Source organism: Heliangelus exortis, chromosome 1 (assembly GCF_036169615.1).
Source record: "Heliangelus exortis chromosome 1, bHelExo1.hap1, whole genome shotgun sequence".
NCBI classification, from domain to species: Eukaryota; Metazoa; Chordata; class Aves; order Apodiformes; family Trochilidae; genus Heliangelus; species Heliangelus exortis.
In genome coordinates this window covers 10655276-10670014 of record NC_092422.1, presented here as the reverse complement: position 1 = coordinate 10670014, position 14739 = coordinate 10655276, and the positions used below count along the sequence as shown (strand labels likewise).

General features: G+C 41.9%; 1 protein-coding gene across 1 annotated transcript in view; it reads left to right on the top strand.

Moving 5' to 3' along the window:
- Positions 1-4003: 4003 nt before the first annotated feature.
- SMCO4 (single-pass membrane protein with coiled-coil domains 4) overlaps positions 4004-14739 on the top strand; it is a 31639-nt gene continuing 20903 nt past the window's right edge. Inside the window, exon 1 of the mRNA XM_071733710.1 lies at positions 4004-4143. The gene's annotated coding sequence lies outside the window, so the exon portion shown is untranslated. The remainder of the gene's footprint in view (positions 4144-14739) is intronic.

Below are 14739 nucleotides of genomic sequence, written 5' to 3'. Positions count from 1 at the left end.
CATGACTTATCTTTCCAGTTCTGTAATACATAGTACAGATGTAACTGTCTAATCTGACTTTTAGTCACAATATTTATCTACCTGAAAGATAAAGTATAAGGTAACACTATATATTTCTCCTCTTTCAGTCTTTTTCATCTTTGGAACTGTGAGCCTTTGAAAGCAGTTGACATACTCAATTATTATCAAGTAAATTTTTTATCTGTCATTTGATCACTTTTGACAGCAAATGAAACGTAAAAAGGCTAAATGAGCACTACAGAATTAGCCTGCAAAATATACTAGTTGTTGTAGTGTATCCAACATACAAAAGGTAAATTATCTGTCAAAAGTTTCTGAACAGTATTTTCATGCTTTTCAGACAACATCAGCCACATTTTTGGTTATGTCACATTTGTGTAACAGCTTTCAGAATAATATACATGCTCCTCTGCTGAAAAGGAATTTAAAGTGCAGAAGTCCTGCTGTAAAATGGAGTTCTAGGGAAAAAGGATAGTCTTAGTGTGTCTTAGTCTTTTCTTCAAATGTTCATAGATCAGAGTTTCTCCGTGTGTAAATCAGTGCAATTTCACTGACTTCGTGGAGCTATGCTGAGTTAATAGCAGCAGATGAATCCAGTCTTCTGTTTTCTGTCACAATTCATGTTTTCTTCTAAAGGTTGTTTTAGGCCCTACATTGAGCATTGTGACTGTGAAACTGTTATCCAAAGTTTAGAAGAAGAGTTCTACAGGATGGTGACAGCACAAACCATTTCTTTTGCCTTGTCAATATGGACCAGCTTTCCATTTGAAGAGCTTATCCCATAGTTGGTAAAGTCAGAACAAAAGCACTGTGATAATTTACTCTTTCTGTATAAAGAGATCATTGTGATTTCTGGGCTCAATTCTTATGTGAACTACATCAATTTTTTAACATCTTTTCTTAGCTTACACATTAGCAGTATTGACTCTTTCCAAATCACACTGGATGTGTATTACTCTCCTATTTATTTGCTTCCATGGTTTTAATGGCTTTAAACTGAAAGAGTGTAGATCTATACTGGATATTAGGAAGAAATTCCTGACTGTGAGGGTGGTGAGACACTGCCACAATGTTGCCCAAGGAAGTTGTGGCTGCCCCCTCCCTGGAATGTTCAAGGCCAGGTTGGATGGGGCCTTCAGCAACCTGGTCTGGTGGGAGGTGTCCCTGCCCATGCAGGGGGGTTGGAACTAGAGGATCTGTAAGGTCCCTTCCAGCCCCAGCCATTCTATGGTTCTGTGATTCTAACTGCTAGAGTCTGTGAAAATCCCAAGTCCAAAAAGCAACCACTGTTTCTAATTATCAGGAAGTATTTTGCCAGCTGGGAAAGATATTGTCTGGAAGGTTTCGACACTGTAAGTTGTCAGAGAAGGAAAAAAATCCTCCAGGGAAAGAAAAGCCCTTGTACTGTATATGTACCCATACAATTACATTTTGTGTTTGAACTTGTAACTACTACCACAGTTACTGCACTTCAGTTACTGTTAATGTGTGGTGTTTTCTTTCTTTCTGTAGATGCACATCTATATAATAACATACATATTTATCAAAAGACTAAGCTGCTATTCTCACATAAGTAGGATAATACAACAGAAGGAAAAAATTCTGAGTTCAGTTATGGCATTTCTCATCCTTTTACAGTACTACATTAAAAAAAGCCTACAGATTCTGAGCAGGTTTAAGGGGAAATTACTGCACACTGATAGCTCAACATGAAAAGACTTTTTTCTAGATAAAAAACAAGCCTGGCAGTAGGTTTGTACATCTACATCCAAAGGACCTGCAGGTTTATTAAAGAAGAGTGCAATGTCTTAAAATGTGAACCACACCTTTTACTAAACTTTACTGCAGATTCCACTGCTGCAATCAATACTTCAAGCAGCTCTATTTTTCTTGGACAGAAACCATACATGTATCTGACATTTGAGGAAGCCAGGTGAATAAATCAATAGCTTAAATAAAAAAGCACTTAATCATATTCATTCTGGACAGATGCAGATTTGAAAGTCCTACATGATTCACATCTTGCCTTCTGCTTAAAGTTTAGAAATTAATCTGTGTTTCCTAAATTACAATGTTCTGTTGCTAGAGCATCTCTGAAGCTGGAGTGATTATAGTTACAATTAACTGTGTGCCAGCCAGCACTGGACAGAACTATTGCTCAAAATTAAGTTCAGGTATGGTTTATTGTTATGAGTATCTTAGTACAAATATGTAACTTAATAACCAACAAATTATGTACTTTATAAGTGTAACAGCTCTGCTCGAGTATTTACAAAAGAGTCCCACATTCACCAGTAGACCTTTTTACCTCGAGTCAGCCCAAGGAGAAGTTTAATATATACACATAGTTTGTCTTTCCTTAATGGCTTTAAGTGGTGACCATTACTAGATATTTCTCATGGCATTGCAGGTAATCATTAAACATACATAATAGCCCTACTAAATTATTATAGATAACTCTAATGCCAAAAATGCCTATGTTTAAAGGTATGTTTGTTCACAGAATGGCTCCTGTGCTTAAAGGTGCTCCTTTACTTGACTTTACATCATAAAGTCCTTTGAGATAACCACAGAGCCAGGGCTGTTTTAAAAAAACCCACAGTTTTATTTCTTCTCTGCTTTAGCCCTAAGCAGTTCAGTGTTATTTGAACATCAGCAACAGCACTTCTTTACAGCTTCAAAGTCAGATTCTCATCTCAAATTGGCAGTGCACCTCAGGATTAAAAATCTGCCTGCCACTGGAAGAAATGGATGTTTTCAACAGAAAGAAGAGCAATAGGAGGTAACAACACGACAGTCTCACATCACTCAATTAGAAGGTACATTAAGATTACACGAAGGTGCCTGACATGAATGCTTTTACACGAAATATTTTAAGAAAGGCATGAGGAAAAGGACAACACCATTAAGCTAGGGAAGAGTTTTGTACCTATTATTAACATGGAGGAAGGGTGAGATCCCTCCCAAATGACCTTTTCAGAGAAATTCTTCGTGTCAGGCACGCAGCAACCATGAAGCCCAGGTAATGTCTTCTATTTTCAGAATGCCTAATCCTGAAAAGAAGAGAATGCAAATAGATGTCTGAGGTCTTTTATTTTCTACCAGTTACAGCTACTGTCTGTTTATGAACATGGTGAGAGGTCTCTTCTCCACGGTAAGAAAGCAGTGTGTCTCTGCAGCGGAGCCAGCCTAAACCATGGAAGCTGGGAAGCAGCTACAGGTGTATAGGGGTCCTGCCACTACAGAGATAACAGCAGCTCAGGCTGGAGGCAACAGAGTTCCTCAGCAAATTCAGTCCTCTTGCTGTCCAGGGTCAGCCCCAGTTCCTGGGTTATGTGGGGACTTTGCTCCGTTTTTATTTTAGGCCACCTATTTCAGACTTTGATCAACCCAACAAGCATTTCCTGCTGATACACAAGAAAGCAACTGCTGTTGTGATTTCACCTATTTTGGCATTCTCCTTTTCCATTCCATTGGACTAGAAAACCTTTAGAGGTCCCTTCCAACCCAAATTATTCTGCGGCTCTATAATTCACCAGTAAATGCAGCATCTCAGGACTCAGAGCGATGCTTTCCATGCAGCATCCACTGCACTGTCCATGATGTCCAAACTCGCCTCTCCCGCGCACCTGTCCCACGCAGCCAGCGGGACGGCACCCGAGGCGGCCCAGGTGGGAGGTGGCTCGCGTGTAACTCACCCAAACTTCACATCACCGGGCGGGTTCCTTCCAACCGGGCACTGTGGGCCGCGGCGGGCTCTGAGGGGCGGCGGCGCCCGATGCCTCCGCTTCCCGCCCCTGCGGCTGAGCGCCCCGGGGCAGGGACGGGGGTGACCGCGGCCCCCGGGAAGCGGCAGCGCAGCCGCGGATGCGGTGCCCGCGGCGGGGCCCGGGGGCAGTCGGTCCCTCGGTGTGCGGCAGAGGGCGCCCCGCGTTCCGAGAGAGCGGGGCCGGGAGGAGCCTCCGGCGCGGCGTGGCCGGGGAGGGAGGGAGCGAGGCAGCTGCCACGTCCTCTGCGCCGAGCGGCGAGGGAAGGCAGCCCGCGCCTCAGCCCCACGTGTGGCGGAGCGGGGAAGTTGCCGGCGGCCAGCTCGGGCTCTGCCCGTCCCTTCCCGTCCCTCGGGTAAGCGCAACTCCAAGGCGGCGGCCCGCTCCCGCCCGCCGTCCCGAGGGAGGCCGGCGGGGTGGTGGGTGCGGGCGGCAGCGGCGTGGTGGAGGCATTGGGAAGGGGTGGTGGGGAGTGCCGGGAAGACGGGGGTGCGTCCGCGGTATCCCTCGGGGGAGCCTGGGGCTCCGCTCCCGGGCGGGCCAACTTCCTGCGGACTTTGGCTCCGAGCGCTCCTTCCCGAGGCAGAGGGAGCGGCTCGGGGTCCGGCGGACGGGGTTAGCACGGGAAAGTTTCAAAAGCCGATGTGTGAGCTGGGTGTCGCGGCGAAGACCCGGGGGGCGATCGTGTTTCGGCGGCTGAGAACCGCTGCCTCGGTGGGTGTGGGGAAGTGGGGGCCGCGGCCGGCTCGGGGCGCCCTCCCGGCGTCGCTCCGCGGGGCGGCCCGGCCGCAGGCTGGCTCCGAGCCCGGGCTGGAAACCACCTCGGGCGGACACCCCACTGTAGGGGGTCCCGGGGGCGGCCCGGTCGGCGCCGGTCCCGCCGCTGCTGGCGGGGAGCTCAGGTGTGTCCCGGCGTAGCGGGACGGGAGGCGAGCTGCCGGGCCACGCCGGCGGGGTGGAATCGCAGCTCCTGAGAAGCACTGCTAAGAGATTAATGACAATAACTCTTCAGCAGACTCGCAGAAGACTTTCCAGTTTTGTGGGGTTTTTTGTTTTTGTTTTGGTTTGTTTGTTTTTTTTTTTTTTTTTTTTTTTTTTGTTTCCCCTTTTAATTTTCGGTTCCCCAGTGGCGAGTGCGATTGTGCTGAGGAACGACCGAGACCTGTGTGTAAGCAGCCTGTTGAAAAATATCTCAGTAGAGCATTAAAAGGTGGCACAAAGGAAAAAAAAAATCATGGTAATCTGCTCTGAATGTAAAAATGTGGCTTTTGTCTTTTTTTTTTTAATTTCTTTTAAGCACCTTGCCTCCATCTGCCTATGTCCCTGCGATGCACCGATGTGAGTTCAGCTCCTGGCTTTTTGTCTGTCCCTATTGTTAGTTAACTAAAACCAAAATTAATATATTTTCTCTTACGTTTCTAAACCGGTTATGGTTCATACCCTATTTTAAAGCAGTGTAAAAATAAAAGTTCTCATGTCACAGAGATTTCCATTCTAGGGTCATGATCTTGCCTGAAATTTGTATGAGCTTTTTTTATCAGTCTGTGTGGTACTCTGGATTGGGACCTCCTGGGATTTCCATGTTTCTATCAATTTTGAAAATGTGATTATTAGTTATTTTTAGCTTTGTTAAAAATTTCCTCCTTTAAATGATCCAGAAGGCTTGTTGAAATTCCCTGATGTCCTGTTAAAAAAAAAAAAAACCAACAAATGCTAAATGAGTTTCTCATTAGTACATTTTTAATAACTTCTTTGCTCTCTTTTTCTCTTAACTGCCTTTTAGTGGCCTATTTATAACATACAGACCTCCTAGGCTGAAGTTAAGAAAGCTAATTTTATACTGTTCTCAACCTTTGTAGGTAAAAATTTCAGTGATCTTTGGCAGATAAGCAAATGGCTCTTTGTCACAGCAATTTCAGTTGCTGCTTTTGGGAAACACAGAAGGGACACCTACCAACAGGAACTTGGGGTGCAGATGTGAAATACCCCTTATTGCATGGGAAATTAGGAAGTACCTGTTTCTTTATTACTTCTCCCAGCATGGACTTGCACAGGCCTCTTACTCTGCATCTCGAGAGGGTTTTGGTGGAGCTGGTAACCACAAGTGCCAGGTGATGGGGAATATCATGGACAGCACTTGTAGATGTGCAGAGATAGAGTCACTCCATTTACAGAGCTGGGCATGTTCAGAAAGCCCTCCTAGGAAGTTCCTAGCAAGCCTGACACCTTTTTGGGATGCGATAGGTGTTCACAAAATGATGAGACTACTTCAAGGGAACCAGGATACTTTGCATTGGCTGCCTGTGGGCACCTCCTGTCCCTGGAAGACCATCTGAGCTTTGAAGTTACCACAGAGCATCAGACTTGCATGGAAATGGTCCTGTGTTAGGTGACAACCATTGATCACACTTCCGAGCTGATCACTGGTTCTTTGCTGCTTGTTTGGAGATATGTACAGTAACAATGAGAGAGTGGCCTCTTTCTTTACTGCCTGCTTCTTATCCATATGCTAGCAAAATAATCTTGACTATTACTAGTTTTTTTTACATCTAACCATGTTTTCCCATGCATTAAATAGTAAAGAGCTTTTACATACCTGTGATGTACATGCTGATAAGGTGGTATGAGCTGGCTTGTGGGATGGTAAATAGGTGGACTATACAGTATATCTTTAGGCTGTGCCATGTAAATGTATATGTAATGCAGTTTTCTTGTTAATTTTGTTTAAAATTTTCCTCCTCCATCCTCTTTTTCCCCTTCCCTGTTACTCTAAAGCCCAGCAAGGCTTGCCTCGGATGCTGTGACTACCAAGCAGCAGTAGTGTGGAGTCACTGAAAGACTTGCTCCATGAAGAGTCATGGGAGACCTGCCCTGGTTCAGCACTTAGTGCTGCTGACACAGGGACTGCCCTCAAAGGAAAACACTGATCTTTTAATTATATCAGGCTTTGAGAGAACTGAACACTAATTCTGCTGTGAATTGGGATGGATTTTGCTTTCAGCTGTACAGCCCTGGCTGCCATGCCATGGAGTGGGTCTGGCATCTCTTGATTCAACTACTTTGGTCCAGGTGCCCTGGAATAAAAGGATCTCTATCTCCATACAAGTCTCTCCACCATGCGTTGCAAGAAGCATCTGTGGGTGGGTTGGTGTCCATTATGTGCAGTAACAATTTCTGTTGTATGCCAATCTGGATGTCTTTTTTTTTTTTTTTTTTTTTTTTTTTTTTTTACTGGTTCTGGAAATCCTATCATGCTTGGACATGTCCCACAGAGAAATCTTGGCTGTTGTCTTCTCTGGAGATCATTATGGTGGATTGCTGTACAGGGCCACCAGAGCAGGGGTAGAGCTGCTCTGTAAGATCGCAGGTGAAATTTTTTTTCTCACAGGAGATTCAGAGGGGTCTCCATGATTGTGCTGTTCTGTGTTGCTGCCATTTTGTTTTGCTTTAATCGCAGTATCAGCTTTTCCAGTAAGCACTTTGTGAAGCTGAGAAGTTACCTTCCTTCCTTACTGCCCATTATGGGAAAGAGCTTTGTTGACAGATGTGGGCTCTGTGAGGATTTGCTGTGAGCTTTAATCCTGTTTGTGGTTTATAGGCCATGCTAATGTGGAAGGGCATCTCTTTCAGTTTATAAAGGTCTTAACTGCTTGCTACCTTGGGGAAATGTGTTGTTAAATAGCTGTAATTGTCTTTGCAGTAGTGGCAGACCATGAGTTTGTCGATTTAAAACTGCAACAGTGCAAGCCTCCTCCCCCTACTTTTTTCTTTCTTCTTTTTTTTCTTTTTATAGATTTTTACTTGTTAAGGCAAACCCCAAAATAATTGCTGCAGGCGACGGAGGAAGCAAGCTTTGTATGTCGAATTTGGCTAAGAGCCAGAGATCAGATATTTGTGAGCCCTTTAGGCACTCGTGTATCATAAGGGAATGAGTGGGTAATACTATTCTCTTTGTTGTTTTTCCCTACAACTACTTTAGTTTCAGGCTTTTTTTGGCTTCTCCATCCTGCTTGGTTTGATTTTTTTCTGCACTGTTTTTATTTGCAAATAAGTTAGTTAGTTTCTCTCTTTAAAATATGAGCTCTGTTCTTTCAGATGTCAATGTGACCATTTTTGTCTTTAGAAGTCTCCTAGAATTTCAAGAATAGGGCATGCTCCAATCAAACTGTTCTGTATTCAAGTTCTGAAAGTATAAGCATAATTTTAAGTATATTAGCAGCTTGGCTGAGATTTGTCTGTGTAGTCCATCACTATGCTAGTCAGAATGTTATCTAAATAACCAAGTGCAGTGATGGGACTTTCTCCTGCAGTTTCATTTGAGTGTGGGAGATTCCACTTTCTGCCCTATATAATTAATGTAGGCTATTGAAGCAGGTCCATTGATTGGTAAAGATGGGGACTACATTCTTGGGATTAAATAAGTTACCTTGTGTTGTTTGCTGGTGAGATTCTTTGGGGCTGAAAAGCAAAGTAACAGCTTGAGTTCCTCTTTCCTAATATGCAGTATTGAAGGCATGCACAAGATAAGGGGCCTTAGTTCATGTTAACTAAGCAGTTGGTGTAGGATGCTGACAAAACCAGAAACTGGGGCTGGGTTTGTAGATGCAAGACAGAGTAAGGGATCTCTAACACTGACTTGCAGAATGCAAGACATTCAATTTTTAGGTTTCTCTTGAGCAGAGGTTGCTAACAGTGCAAAAGTACTTGTATTTTTCCCTTTATTTCATGTCCTGTCTATGACAGCTCCAAGGGAAGGCTTCTTCTGTGACCATAACATATTCTCTTTTTAATTGACTTATAAAAGTGAGGCACAATAACAGGGAGTCTCAGTGAAAGTGTCCACCATCTTGAGGAATTATTTCTTTAAACAGTGGTAACAGTAGTGTTGTTTTTTTTCAGTTCTTTGCAGGTGCCTCTGGATGTCCCGAGGTGAAGGGAGGTATAAAAGGAGTCTGACTGCATGTAGAGTGGGTGGGTTATGGCAGAAGGTCAGAGGACATAAGTTTTTGTGAAATTATAAGATGTGCAGTAGCAGGAATGCTGAAAGTCATTGCTGGACTTGCCAATAGTGAACCAGGCTAGAAGGTGAACTTGTGACTGGAGCCTTAAGCCGTGGTGCCTCTTATCTGCTCCTCTTCATGATTTTTATTTTATCTTGTTTGGATTGCACATATTTTCCATGAGACTTTTTCTAATGATCCTTTTCATTGCACTGTAGTTATCTGTATTTTTTTTTTTTTTAACACCAGCTGTTCTTTGTCAGTTTGCTTTTTATTTTAATTGCATTATTAGGTTTTTCTCCTTCTGTGCACCCGTGTTGTTTACATTCATTCTTTCTTTATTAATCTATTTATATTTTCCCCCTTTTAACTCTTACTCTTAGAGGAGCCAGTTTTACTCTTGGAGACCAGTCCTTTCTTATAGATTACCAGCTGCTTTTATTGAAACTAATTTGCATTCTCTGCTCTTATTGTGCTAGACAGAGGACTAGTGATTTTGAGTGAAGCTCTTTCCCCAAAGGCTTTGCTCAGAAATTGTCTCTGTATTTCAGAAAAAGAGTAGAAAATAAAGAGCAGCATAAGAGCAAAAGCTGCTTCTGCCTAAACCAATGTGTTTGTGTCTTTGTCACTTGAAGAGCAGAGATGTGGCCTGCCCTGCTGCTGTCACAAGTGACTTCTCCAGGCTAAAATAACCTGGTGAGGTGGGGTGAGTGCAGAATGATGATGTGGCCTTATATTTACTTATATGGGTACCCTTAAACTGTGGAAGTAACAATTCCAGTTTGATTGGGACTGTGTATTGCATTGGTACTTTTGTTTACAAGCACTTGTCTAGCTGTGGTTTTTATTTGGCCATAGGCAGCTTTAAAAAACCTATTATTAAAAGTAAAGCTATGCTATGGTCAAAGAGTTGAAGCATCTTGGCTGTGTGGTTGTAAAATTGGAAAATATTAGATTGAAGTGGGTGGGGAGGCTTGAAAGCTCAAAGTACATCTGCAGTCAGATAGCTGCTTTGATAAAGGTGTTTAATAAGGTTCTTTGAGCCTTATTAATTGCTAAATATAAAAAACTGATGTTGATTTTGGGCTGTGTATCATGCTAGACGTGTGGTTATTCATCATTTGCATGTACCAAAGTTCAGGGTGTGTATCTTTCTCCTCTCAGACTGCTTTCAGTTTAGAAATTGATCTTACTGCTTTTTCACCCAGTTGTTTGACACCTCAGCTTTGTTTGTATGTTTGGGAAGGAGTTCTTCGAGCATGGTACAGTGGTCAATATCAGGTCTGGAGGGGAGGTGTGCTGGTAACTAAAACTCATTGAGGTGCTTTGTCCCAAAAATGTTTGTTCCTAGCATGGCTGCTTACTGGTAGTCAGATGCCAGTAGCATCTTACAGTCTGTACAGCATCATTGAACCATGAAAGATCTTGTGCTTGAGTTTGACAGTCAACTAGAAAGTTAACAAAAATAAGAAATTATTCAGGTAAAGCTGCAGAATCAATCTTTTAGTTAGAAAAGGACACCCTCAAACACAGGTTAGGTACATGGCTGTCACAATACTAAGACTCAAGATCCCATAGCCTTTTATTAGACCTCTTTGGTGCCAGGAAAAAATAAGGCCCTGAGCCTGCAGCCATGCCAGAAAAAAAATAAAAAAATAAAAGGACTTGACCTGTAGTTATTTGTTTTAGCAAACTTAGGTCTGCTTAGAAAATGATACACTGAGCGTACTGTATCCATCAGCCCACTGCACTCACCATCACAATGCAGCCTGCTTTCAATGGGAGAGCATACAGTTAAATTCTAGCATAATTTAGGGCAAAAATTAAAGGATAAATACCTGTCTTCAGTGGCTTGAGTGGTTTAAGTTGTGATGCTGCATAGCATCATAAAATCTGAAGTTTACTGCATTGATACTGTTTCAAGGAGTGGCTTGTAATTAAAGTATTATATTAATTACATTTGAAGGGTTGGAGTCTTGGAGTCACTTGTGGTGAGTGACTGTGGAGGAGAGGGCTGCATGTCAACTTCTTGCATAAATGTTTGTGTTTGATTCCATTGTTCAGAAGTTTTGATGCCGGTTCTTGCTGCTGAATCAAGATTACTTGAGTCTGCAGAGCAAGTCTTAGCCAGTTTCCCTCCATTGTTTAAGTCTTTCCCTCAACACTAAGAGAAATATTTAACAGGATAGGAAACAGTGTCTGCAAAAGCAAGATTTGCTCTGAAATCTAATTGCCTGAACTACTTCTGAATCTTTTTCTATTTCTCAAAGTTGAAGTTGACTTACTTCTTCCTGTTGCTCATTTATTTAGCATGTTAACTCATAGTAATCTCCAACAAGCACACTTTTGCTTTGTTGTAAATGACTAAAAATTGGGGAAGATAAGAGGAAATATTTGTATACAATAATTTTAATGTTTTTTCCATGTCTTCCAGCTACAGTACTGCCTTTCTGAGTGGTGAAAGTGAGGCCTTTTTCTGTGTCCATAAAGAGCTAAATGCAGAGGCCAATAGTAGAAGTAGGAGTGAGAATCCATTTGACTTTTCAAATCCTTGCCTTCACTGATAAAAAGAAGGGTTGTTACTATTGAACATGATGGTTTATTGTTTTTCTTAAAAGGAAGTTACTAAATTTAGTGTGTGCCTAAGGTGGAGTAAGGGGAGTTCCAAACACCCCAAGGAATCTGTAAGAATAAATCTTTGGAGCAAAGTCAGTAACAAGCAGAAATATTCAAGTTGGTCTGGATATCTTAACATTGATCTACTCCCAGACTAATTATGTGCTTCCTAACACCGAGAGGGTTCAGCAGTGCCTGGCAGACTGACCTATACTCCTCTGCCCACATTCTCAAGTAATTAGACAGGAATTGGATCTTCTCTGTAAGCCTTCTAGCTTTGTTATTTCAGTGCTGTGCACGTTTTAAAATGCAGTGCTGAGAAAGTGGTATTTTTGGTTTAAGTATAGCACTGGTCTAACAAATCACTGGAGATGGTTTGCATCTAATCTGCTCTGAACAGGAGTGAGGAGGATTGGCTCTGCCTGTGGGGTACCACCCCAGCATGATGCCCCATGACTGGTTTGGGTAAATCAAAGCTGTTGACAGCTGGCTCAGCTGTTGGTTCATGTTCCTTTCCTCATCCTCTGATGTGTTCCTGAGGTGCCCGACTGCCAGTGAGTGCTTAGTGACTCTGTGACTTTGAAAAACTTGTGTGGGGTTTTTGGGACTTGGTTTGTTGGGATTTTTTTTGTTTGTTTTCTTGTTTTTATTTTTGGAAGAAGGTAAGTGTGCACTTGATGCTTACTTTTTTAAGCTCTGGATATGTTTTCTTGGCAAAGAGTGTTCCCACTGCCTCTCCCAACAGTGAAAAGAACCCGCCGGCCCCTAAAGCTTTTCTACTTAATGCACTTCCTTTTGCAAGGATATAATCCTGGATATATTGCAGATCCCATGTTCCTGAACTAAATGCCAATTCTGGGGGCTTGGGAGGTATAGGCTTTGATGATAAATGCATATTTTTTCCCTGTATAACTTTATATTCTGTGCTGGGCACTCCTGAAGGAAAAATTCAGTGTGAAGAGAGGTCTGACAGTTTTGGCCTTAGCGACCCTTAGAGGCCCAGAAGAGGAAGAATTAAAGGAAAGAGCTGCAGTGTGCAGAGTGTGAAGAATTAGCATCAGTATTTTCAGTCCCTTTTTCATATAATGTAAGGAAAAAGGTGGCTGTAGGATGAAATCTCCGTGGTACTAGCAGAGAAGCATGGGCAGTATTTGGGAGGCAGATAAGGCCCCACAAGCACCAGAAGCATATTACACTGCAGAAGCTTTCCTGGACTGTGATCTAAAATACAGTTCTAAAATACAGTTTAAGAAATAGTCAATAAAATGTGTTTTCCAAGGTTTGAAAAGACTTCCAGAGAGTGATTCCTCTTAATCTATAAACTTCAGATGTGTTTTGTAATCCCAATATAATGCAATTCAAAAGTATTTTTAAGCTTGACCTTGTTTGAATTATAAAGAGGCACCATGGCAGGATATTTTACATTGCATATTTGCTGAACAACAGATAATGTCTGGATAAATGACTGAAAACTTTGCTACATGGCATTTATTTGCTGCTGTCGGTTGTGTAAATTTTTAGTTGTTACTGGGGTTTTTTTTGCTTTTTGTGTGTGTGTGTGTGTGTGAATGAATGGGTATGAGTTTGTTTTTCTCTGAATATTTTCATTTTATTAATGTTTTTCCTGAGTGAAAATAATATGATGCTGTGCTACTAAAAAGAAAGAAAATTTAGGTATATACTGTAATGTCACGATTTTGTGTGGGTGGGTGGGTTTTTTCTGTTTTTTTGGGGTTCTTTTGGTGTTGTTTTTTCATTTGTTTTTTCTTTTTCCTGTGTGATTTACAGTAGATGCTGAGGGTTTGTTAAGGTCAGGGAGACATATAGTTGCATTCCAAAATAAATACTATTTAGGAACAAAATTCATTTCAGGTTATCTACAGGAAAGTGAATATGCAAGGAAGGGATATATAGTTTTTTTTGGAACATACTTTTGCTAAATACATCTTTAAAGGTTGCTAATCCATTTCTTGCCTAGAAAACCAAGGAAGTCAAAGGGAGGAGATCACAGACCGATCTGTTGCTTCAGTGCTGTGGCATTCCTGTGACTTCCATCTCCTATGCAGGTAAAAGCTGTGCAGGAAAGGGATCTGCAACTTGTGCTGAAAACTTCCAGATTTCCTGTTTCTGTAAGCAAGGTTTCTGGCTAAGCCAGTTAACTTTTACTCCTGGGTCATCTCTCTGTATTTTCCATTCTCCTGGAAAATTTATCTCCAGTGTTCCTGAGCACCCTGGACAGGCAGTGATCTCTTCTCTCAGCCTCTCAGTACCAGCAGCATCAGCATCAGCTATTTGCAAGTCCCTTCCAGTTCTGCTGTCAGTTTTATTTCTTGTGAGTAAGTGTTGCTGTTATGGAATTCCAGCGAGTCCTGAGCATAAGTGTATCAATTATGTGTCAACACAACAGCATCTGCCCTTGAAATTGGGTATCATTTATTTGGCATCAGCATAGCAAAGATTTGGCTGACAGCCACAGTAAAATATTCCAGCAGAAACTGCTGCAACAGGAGCCATCTCTGAAGTAATTCTCTGAAATTCAGGTGATCAAACATCATGTTTTAATAAATTTTTTAAAACATTAGGGACCTAAAGCAAAAAGGTTTCAGGTTCCACCGTCTTGTCTACTTATTTTTCTTTTTCATGTCTTCTATGTTCCTGCTTTCTAAAGGCAGACAGACAGGATTCTGGGATGTATATATCCAGTGCTTTAATACCCTTTTTTGTCTTTCCATTTCATATTCCAGCACTTGCATACATTCAGAATTCTTAGGAAAGCAATGACTGATGGCTTCTTTGGGGAAACTGCTTAACTGTAAAAAGGCAAGGCTTTCAAAATAAGAGAGTAAGACATTCTATCCCTTTTCTTCTAAAAGACATGTAGTTGTTTGTTTGGTCTTTTTATAATTTTCTTTTTTCTTTTTTTCCTGAATAACTTACTGTCTTTAATCTTCCTTGTTCCCTCTTACACCTTAGCTAAGTAACTTTCATGGTCTCAGAGGTGTGAGTGAGTCAAAACAGTAATTTCAGAAAGTTAGGAAAGCCCCAAGTCTGTAAGACACTCGAGTCATCTCAGTCAGAATTGCCAGGGTTCAGTACATGTTTGAAGAGTACCTGTGGGAAATCAGAAACTGATCAGTTTGCTGCTATAGAAGATCCTTATCATACTTTAAGGAAGTAAAGAAGTAACTCTTCTGTTTACTGGTATATCTTGTAATTAGTCAGTTGTTCTAGTCTGATGTTAAAATCCTTTTAAAAATGAGAACAGGAGTGTCAGAGTTGGAAAGCAGAAAATATTGTAGTAAGACTTGGGGGTCAGGTAGCATGGCCAAATGTTC